The following is a 7671-nucleotide window of genomic DNA, read 5'->3' as shown; positions in this document are numbered from 1 at the left end:
GGGTAATCAAAAGTGCAAGTTAAAACAGCAATGAGATATACTTTAGATCTACCATGTTGGCAGTGGTTAAAATGTCATGCAAACCTTGTGATGTGGAGGTGGAGACACATGAACCCCTTATGCTTTGCCGGTGGCATTATTTTGGAGACCAATTTGGCAGTGTTTATTGAAACTGAATAATTTACATTCTAACCCAGAAATTTGACTTCTGAATTGTGTTAATTTGCTAGGGCTGTCATAACCAAATGCCACAGAGTGACCTGAATAACAGAAAGAATTCCCTCAAAGTTTTGGGAGTTAGGAGTAAGAGAGGAAAATGTCATATGCTACTGAGTTATAGAGTACTTGGTTATATAGTATTATTGTGGGAATTGCTCACTAATTGGATCAATGACACATGAAAAGATAATTCTTAGGAAAGAAAACTGGAATGACCAATAAATAAATGAAAGGACACTTAACTTGCTTTGCTAGTTATCGTGTAAATACAAATATACAAATACAAATTTACCCAGTAAAGTCAAGGTATTGGCAGGTTTGGTTTCTTCTGAGACCTCTTAACTTCAGATGGCCACCATCTCTTATGTTTTATTCTCTGTATGCTAATTTTTGATATTTTTCTGTCTGTCCTAATCAACCTTTCTTTTAAGGACACCAATCAGATTGAGTTAGGGCTTACTCTAATGGCCTGATTTTAACTTAATCACCTCTTTAAAGGCTCTATTTCCAAATACAGTCGTATTCTGAGATAATGGGAAAAACTCAGCATATGTATTCTGAAAGGACACAATTCAGCTCATAACAGATTGTATATATCAGAGATTGTTGCATAGGTGCACAACGAGACATGTATAAGAATGTTTATTAAAGCATTATTTCCCATAGCAAGAGTTGGCTACAATGTAAATGTTCAATAGGGGTATGGACAGATAGAATACATTATAAATGCATCAGAGAGAAAGCTACACAATGGAAAGTAAGGGAACAAACTATCCATTATATTAGTTGGGAACTCATTTTTCTTCAATAACAAGTCTGGATATAAGCAGTTCAAATGATATCAAGGGCCCAAGTTCTTTCTGTAATTCAGCTCTGTCATCCTTGTTGAACTTTGCAGTAAGACTGCTTTATTTTCAGATATCATACTACAGTCAGGAGAAGGAAAGAACAAAGGCCATGGCAAGCATATCTGACTCCCTTTTTATAGGGAAAGCAAAAGCTTTAGTTTTAGCAGACATCTGCTGACATCTCATTGGTCAGACTTTTGTTACATGCCATCTGAGTTGCAAAGAGGGGAAGGAAATCAAATGTCCTACTTCCATAGCAGGAATAGGCAAGTGAGACAGGTTGGGGCTATGTGTGGAGTAAGCAAACCTGCAGTATTTAGTACATCTGTATGGTTCAACACGGATAGACACCAAAACCAGTGCTGAGAGTGGGTGGGGTAGAAAGAGATGGAAGTACAATACTATTTGTATAAATTTAAAAATACTTGCACATGTAAAACTACTGTAGATATATATAGTGTATGTAAAGATAGTTGTGGCAGGTTGATTGGAAAGGCACCCACTAACTAGTATAACAAGGAGGGAGAGGAAGGGACCTGAGGAAGGTGTATGAGTATAATGACAACAACAAAACCACAGGCTTTTTACAAAAGACCAGTTCTATCAGTGTTTGATTGATTCTGAAAAATCAACTGAGGAGTTTGATGATATCAATCTAGTTCTGTGCACCCAAGACTAAGAAGGAAAAAAGTGGGTTGACTTTGGGGAGTATGTGGGTTATTTAGACTATGGGGAGGGCCTCTTATCATTTGAAGTCAAAGACATGTGATTCATTGTATTTGTGATTGAATTTAATTATTTTACCTTTCTATGTGATGAGCTTCATTCTTTTGAGTACAATTGAAGGAATGATATAATAGTTTACATTTAGTGAATATGGCAGTTATTTTTTGGACAATTTAGGGATATTGTCATTTTTGCAAAATTGAATTTCTTTGCTTTTGTATATTTATTTTGCTTTATTATGCAAAATCAGTAGGCTTTACTTTTAGAGAGTCAATGGGAGACAAGAATAATATAAACATGGCTACTTGGTAGTGAAACCCATCACTCTAGTTTTCTGTTATTATCTTTGGAAGCAGAGCGTGGGAGAAAGGATTTCCTTTGCTCTATATAGACTCAGCAACTGAGTGGCTCTCTGCTCTGGAATGAAGCAGGTTGGCACAACTCCAGAAGTCTTACATGGGAACAAGACAGAGGTTTCCATTTTTTTAAAAAATATATATATTTTTAGTTGTAGATGGACACAATACCTTTACTTTATTTGTTTATTTTTACAAGTTCATTCTTTGGGTCTTTAGATCTGCTTTATTTTTTCTGTGTTTGAACTTAGGAAACTTGTTGTCTGTGAGATAATAATAGCTTAAGCATAGAAAAAATTTTTATCTTTACTCAAGATAAATTTGTGGTAATTAGCAAATTATATGATAAATATTTATTTTTAGGATAAATCAGACAAACTGATGTTCAGAATTCACTTTACAAATTAAGTGAATTTTAGTTGTAAAATAAAGAACTTGCAGATTCTGAAGTGTGTTAGTCTCAACACTGCATGCTCATGAGAAATATAATAATGTTTTGATAACTGGAACCATATATTTTAAAATTAACCTGTAGCATCTAATAGATAATGGACAATTAGCAAATATTAAAAGATAAGAAAATGTAAGTTAAGTGGCTGTGGCTCAGCGGTAAAATGCTCACCTCTCATGTGTGAGGCCCTGGGTTCAACCCTCAATACCACATAAAAATAAATAAATAAAATAAAGATATTGTGTCCAACTACTACTAAAAAAATAAATATTTAAAAAAAGAAAATATAAGTTAAGCAGTTTGCAAATGTCATATATAACTTTGAAAAGAGACTATAGTTTAGTTCTGCTTCCTATGGGTTTTCTGATGCGATTTTGGATTCTTATGTAAGATTTTTGTTTGTTTGGTTTCATGTGCCAGAAGAATTGAGGGTTGTGGAAAGTCTTTCTGATGGTTAAACCCAGCTCTGCTATTTCTTAGCCTTCTAATGCTTTTCTTTCAGAGGATGCATCTGATGGAGTTGATAGAGGAAGAAATAATGCTAGTTTGTCATAGAGAAGAAGGAAACACTAATGTGGACCTTATAAGTCAAATTTCTATAGGCAAAATAAAATAGAAGTATTTCTAAACACATTTATCTAAGGAAAGTCTACTTGTTGGGTTGCAATGCTGTGTGCATTCAGAATCTAATGACGCCCTCAGCTGGCCAAATAAGGGATTACATTTAAAAATGAAAGGCATTTAAAAAAAGTAGGACTGATTGATGTATTAATCATCAAAGAATCAAGCGATACAAAGTGATGTGAAATAATATAGGAAAAATTACATAATTGAAAAAATAAGCCAATGTATTGATTAAATATTTTCCAACTGACACTAATGGAGTTTTAAAATATTTTGGTCTATTATTTTACCATGGAAGTAAACCATAAGGAAACAATGCAGTAGGGGAGAAATTCATGGATATCCTTCCTGTATGTCTAAAACCAATTCTGAGTAATCCAACATATTTAAATTGCTTTTATTAATTAATTGTTCTTAAATTACTATTGTAAGGTCTATTGGTATATATTTAAAGGTGAGATAAGAACTGTTTCTCTCTGGGTATCTTGTTTTAATTTCTGTTAAAAATAATTGGAAGTTGAGTGGGATTAAATCAGTCTAATATTTTTTTTCAGGTTCTGTTTCACTCACTTATTTCATTCTACCTTTTGGTTCACAAAGAGATTTTATCATGCTGATGTAAAATGTTGATATTTTTCCAATTATTAAAATTATTCCTCAAATGAAAAAAAAAATAATTGGAATATTCTTAAAATTTAGAAACTTGATAGCTTCAGGGAAATATATAGCATGCCTGCTTTGTATTTTTTTATTTCTGCTTATACAAATTCTCAAAGCCATTTTGAAATTTATAGTATTTTGGGTACATAACATATGTGAAAATTGAGTTTAAAAGTCGATCCTAGGCAGTTATTTATTATTTCTTTGCAAATGTGAAAAAGAATTTCATATCTGTTTCTGCTGTTAGATATTTCCCTTCCTGGGCATGTTGCTTTAAGAGCACCCATCCCCCACTTCTTGCTTGAGCCACTGTGTCCTGTCAGTCATCCTGAAATACACTAGAGTGCTTGTCAGGCTGTTTGCTTACAGATGCATCATAAGCCAAATTGTGAGCCATAATAGTGGCACTGAATTTCTAAACACAAGAAATTGCTTAGACAGTTGGTTTAGTATCTGTGTATGGGCAATACTCTGTCCTGCAGTAGGTGAGTGAAGTGTCAAACTTTTAAAAATCAAACTTTGTATAGGGCAAATCCTAATAATTATAGATTATCTGTTGATTGGTTAGATAACTTGGGGGGGGAAATGAAAGAACTATAAAATGTGATGAATGGAAGCTATGCTGTGCATTTATTACTTTTATAACTAATTTTCCTTTTAGCAACACTAAACTCTAGACTACTTTATAAAAGTTCCAACTTAAGATGTCTACTTTTTTGAGATCAACAAGCATTTCAGATTTGGATGAAAATGTGATTCTTGAACACATTTTTTCTTTCACAACTACTCAGGGCGGCTCAACTGAGAAGAGACTTAGTTCTGCTATTTGAAGTGTTTATTAGTGGTTTTAAAAATAGCACTGAAACAAATTCTCATGTTCCAATGCCTGAGCTATAGTAGTCTAATATCAGAGCAATTAAACCTTTCTACTGTGTAACTGAGTTATTACTATTTGAATAACTGTATGCAAGGCACCGGAAAGTTCACATTCATTTGACATAAAAGTTGTACAGCAATCATTTTCTTTATCTGTGTAAACAATTTAATTTTTATTATGGGTTTCTAAGTTTAAATTGTGTATGATTTTTTTTGTATTCAGCCTTAAATATTTTAAAAAAGAGAACCGATAAAGCAAGAAAATGAGGAACTCACAAATTTTGATACTCATTTTCAATATGATAGAGAATAGTTAAGAAGCAATAAGGAGTTTTAAGGCTTTATCTAGGGTAAATGACAAGAGATTGTTTTTGCAGATACATGGAGTGATTATTTATTCCTTACCTGTTCTAGAAAGAATTTGATTTTTATATAAAATGCAAATAGGATAAATTAAATGTGGATCAAAGAAGAAAGAAAAACAAATGTGAAGATATAAAACTGAGCTAAGAATAAAACCAAAACTAATTCCCCACCCATCGAAAAAAAAAAAAAAGCAACAGTTTTCACTGATGGTTTTACAACACCATATTGATTGATGGAAGGGAAAATACAGGGTTACAGAATTTCATACAAACCAGTTGACTTCCTTACCTTGGATGGCAGTCTGAAGTGAGGAGATTGTATTGAATTGTGAATATTAAGTATACTTTAAATGTCACTTGTATTTTGGTGGAAAAAATGTGGAGAACTGCTAACTTCTTAACTCTAACACTGATTTATGTGGGCATAAATGTGACCCCAAGTTTTCTAGAAGCAGGAAGAAAATTGATTGGTACTTAATTCAGAGGGAAGATTAATAAGGCTTGGTTTTGAGGAAACAACTAGGAGTTAGTTATCTAAATAAAGTCAAATATCTACAAATTAGAGCAGACATGATCAAGCTGATGTTTTAAATAAAATGTATTTGCTATTTTGTATTAATTTGTAAAATAAAGACACTATTTTTTCTAATGGATTGTAAATGAGATTAGTGACTTTCCTTCTTTTTGCTAATTTAATCTAGCAATAAATTTAACTTGAATTTCAACTTTTGTTAGGTCAAAATTAACTGGATCAATCTAATCGAGAACAAAGTTTTGGTCAGGAGGAAGGAATTGAGAGGACTTCATAATATGCTTTGATAGTCAAATACTCACAAAACACCTACTGTATTGAGGACTCTGAGCTCGGTTTTCTCATACCATAGTACACCCAGCCTGTGTAAGTGAATGAATGAGTTTAGAAACTTGGCTGCTGTCACACAATATATTATTGAAAAAAGAAAAAGAGAGTAGCAGTTAAAATTTTGCTTAGGATCTTTAGGGATATCTTTAGAGATGAACATGATGAGTAAGGGACAATGATTTGGTTCTCTTTTTTTAAATTTAATTTTTAAGAATAAAATCCACAGGAATAATTAAAAAAAAACAGTATGAAAATAAATCCCAAAACTTTTGTTTTTGTGGTTTTGTACTATAAACACATATGTAGGATGACTTAGAGTGCTTGCCAGAAAAAATTATAAATCAAATCTATAACACATAACTGATTAGGTACATGGGTAACATTGAGGATAACCTGAACATCCAGGTATGCAACTTAGGATGTAAATATTACTTAGAAATTAAGTTAAACTTAGGCACCAAATATATTTAGTGATGTACTAGGGAGGGGTCAAGATGCTTAGAAGTGCTAATTAATTTATGAAAGCGTTAGTTCAGAGAACCCATTGAGTTATACTCAAAGAACTTATAGAGCCAATGGATATCAGTAGAAATTTGTAATTATATAGTAAATAAAATTAACCTAGAAATACTTTCTGTCATTGGGATAAGAAATAAATAGAGAAGTTTTTTTTTTTTGTTGTTGTTGTTTGTTGTGCTAGGTATTGAACCCAGAGTTAGGATTAGTGATGTTAGTGATTCATTAGTGTATTTATTCTCTGTAAGTGTGATCCTCAACATTCCCATTAATCATTTACTTAATGATTTTAGTATTGATAGTCATTATTTAGATCTATTATTATATTAGGGGTAGTATTGGGGCATAGTAGTGCATGCCTATAATCCCAGAGATTTGAGAGGATAAGACAGGAGGATCACAAATTCAAGTCTAGTTTGGGCAGCTTAGAGAGACCCTGTCCCAAGATCTCAAAAAAAAAAAAAATAAATAAATAAATAAAAGCACTGGGAATGTAGCTTAGAAGTAGACTATCCCTAAGTTCAATCCCCACTACCAGGAGAAAAAAATTAGGGGTTGTAAATAGTGGTGTGTGTGTGTGTGTGTGTGTGTGTGTGTGTGTGTATGTGTGTGTGTGTGTGTGTGTGTGTGTGTGTGTGTGTTGGGGATTGAACCCTGGAGTGCTGTATCACTCAGCTACATTGCCAACTCTTTATTTTGAGACAGTCTCACTAAGTTGCTCAGGTCCTTGCTAACTTGTTGAGGCTGGCTTTGAACTTGCAATCTTGCCTCAGCCTCCCGAGCCACTGTGTCTAGTGTAAATAGTTATTTTTATCATTCTATAATTCTTTATTAGTTTTTATTGTTTGTAATTATTCTATAAAGAAAAACTCTTTCCCTTTTTATTATTTTATCACCCTATAGTATGGTTCATACCAGCAACATCAGGAAAATACTTGATTATTTCCCATTTGTTAGTTTTCAGAAAACAGGATGGTGTCCTAGCAACTTTAAAAGTTGACTAATTTGTTTTTTTAAATTAATTTTAATATATTGATTATATTTTGGTTTATTCTAATTTCTATGCTATTTGATGTTTAAATTTTCCCAGTTTTGGCTGGTAAAAATCCTTTGGTTCCTGAGCAAAATGCAATGAACATTGCTTTCTAGCACAAGAAGTTCCAGGTTC

At 32.7% G+C, this 7671-nt stretch overlaps 1 protein-coding gene across 1 annotated transcript in view; it reads left to right on the top strand.

Annotated features, from left to right (window-relative positions):
* Positions 1-4281: 4281 nt before the first annotated feature.
* Positions 4282-7671, top strand: part of Ctnna3 (catenin alpha 3) — a 1674700-nt gene continuing 1671310 nt past the window's right edge. Inside the window, exon 1 of the mRNA XM_026394645.2 lies at positions 4282-4369. The gene's annotated coding sequence lies outside the window, so the exon portion shown is untranslated. The remainder of the gene's footprint in view (positions 4370-7671) is intronic.

Source organism: Urocitellus parryii, chromosome 5, assembly GCF_045843805.1.
Source record: "Urocitellus parryii isolate mUroPar1 chromosome 5, mUroPar1.hap1, whole genome shotgun sequence".
Taxonomy (NCBI): Eukaryota; Metazoa; Chordata; class Mammalia; order Rodentia; family Sciuridae; genus Urocitellus; species Urocitellus parryii.
Note: the sequence above shows the minus strand (reverse complement) of the source record. Positions and strands in the feature narration are given on the sequence as shown.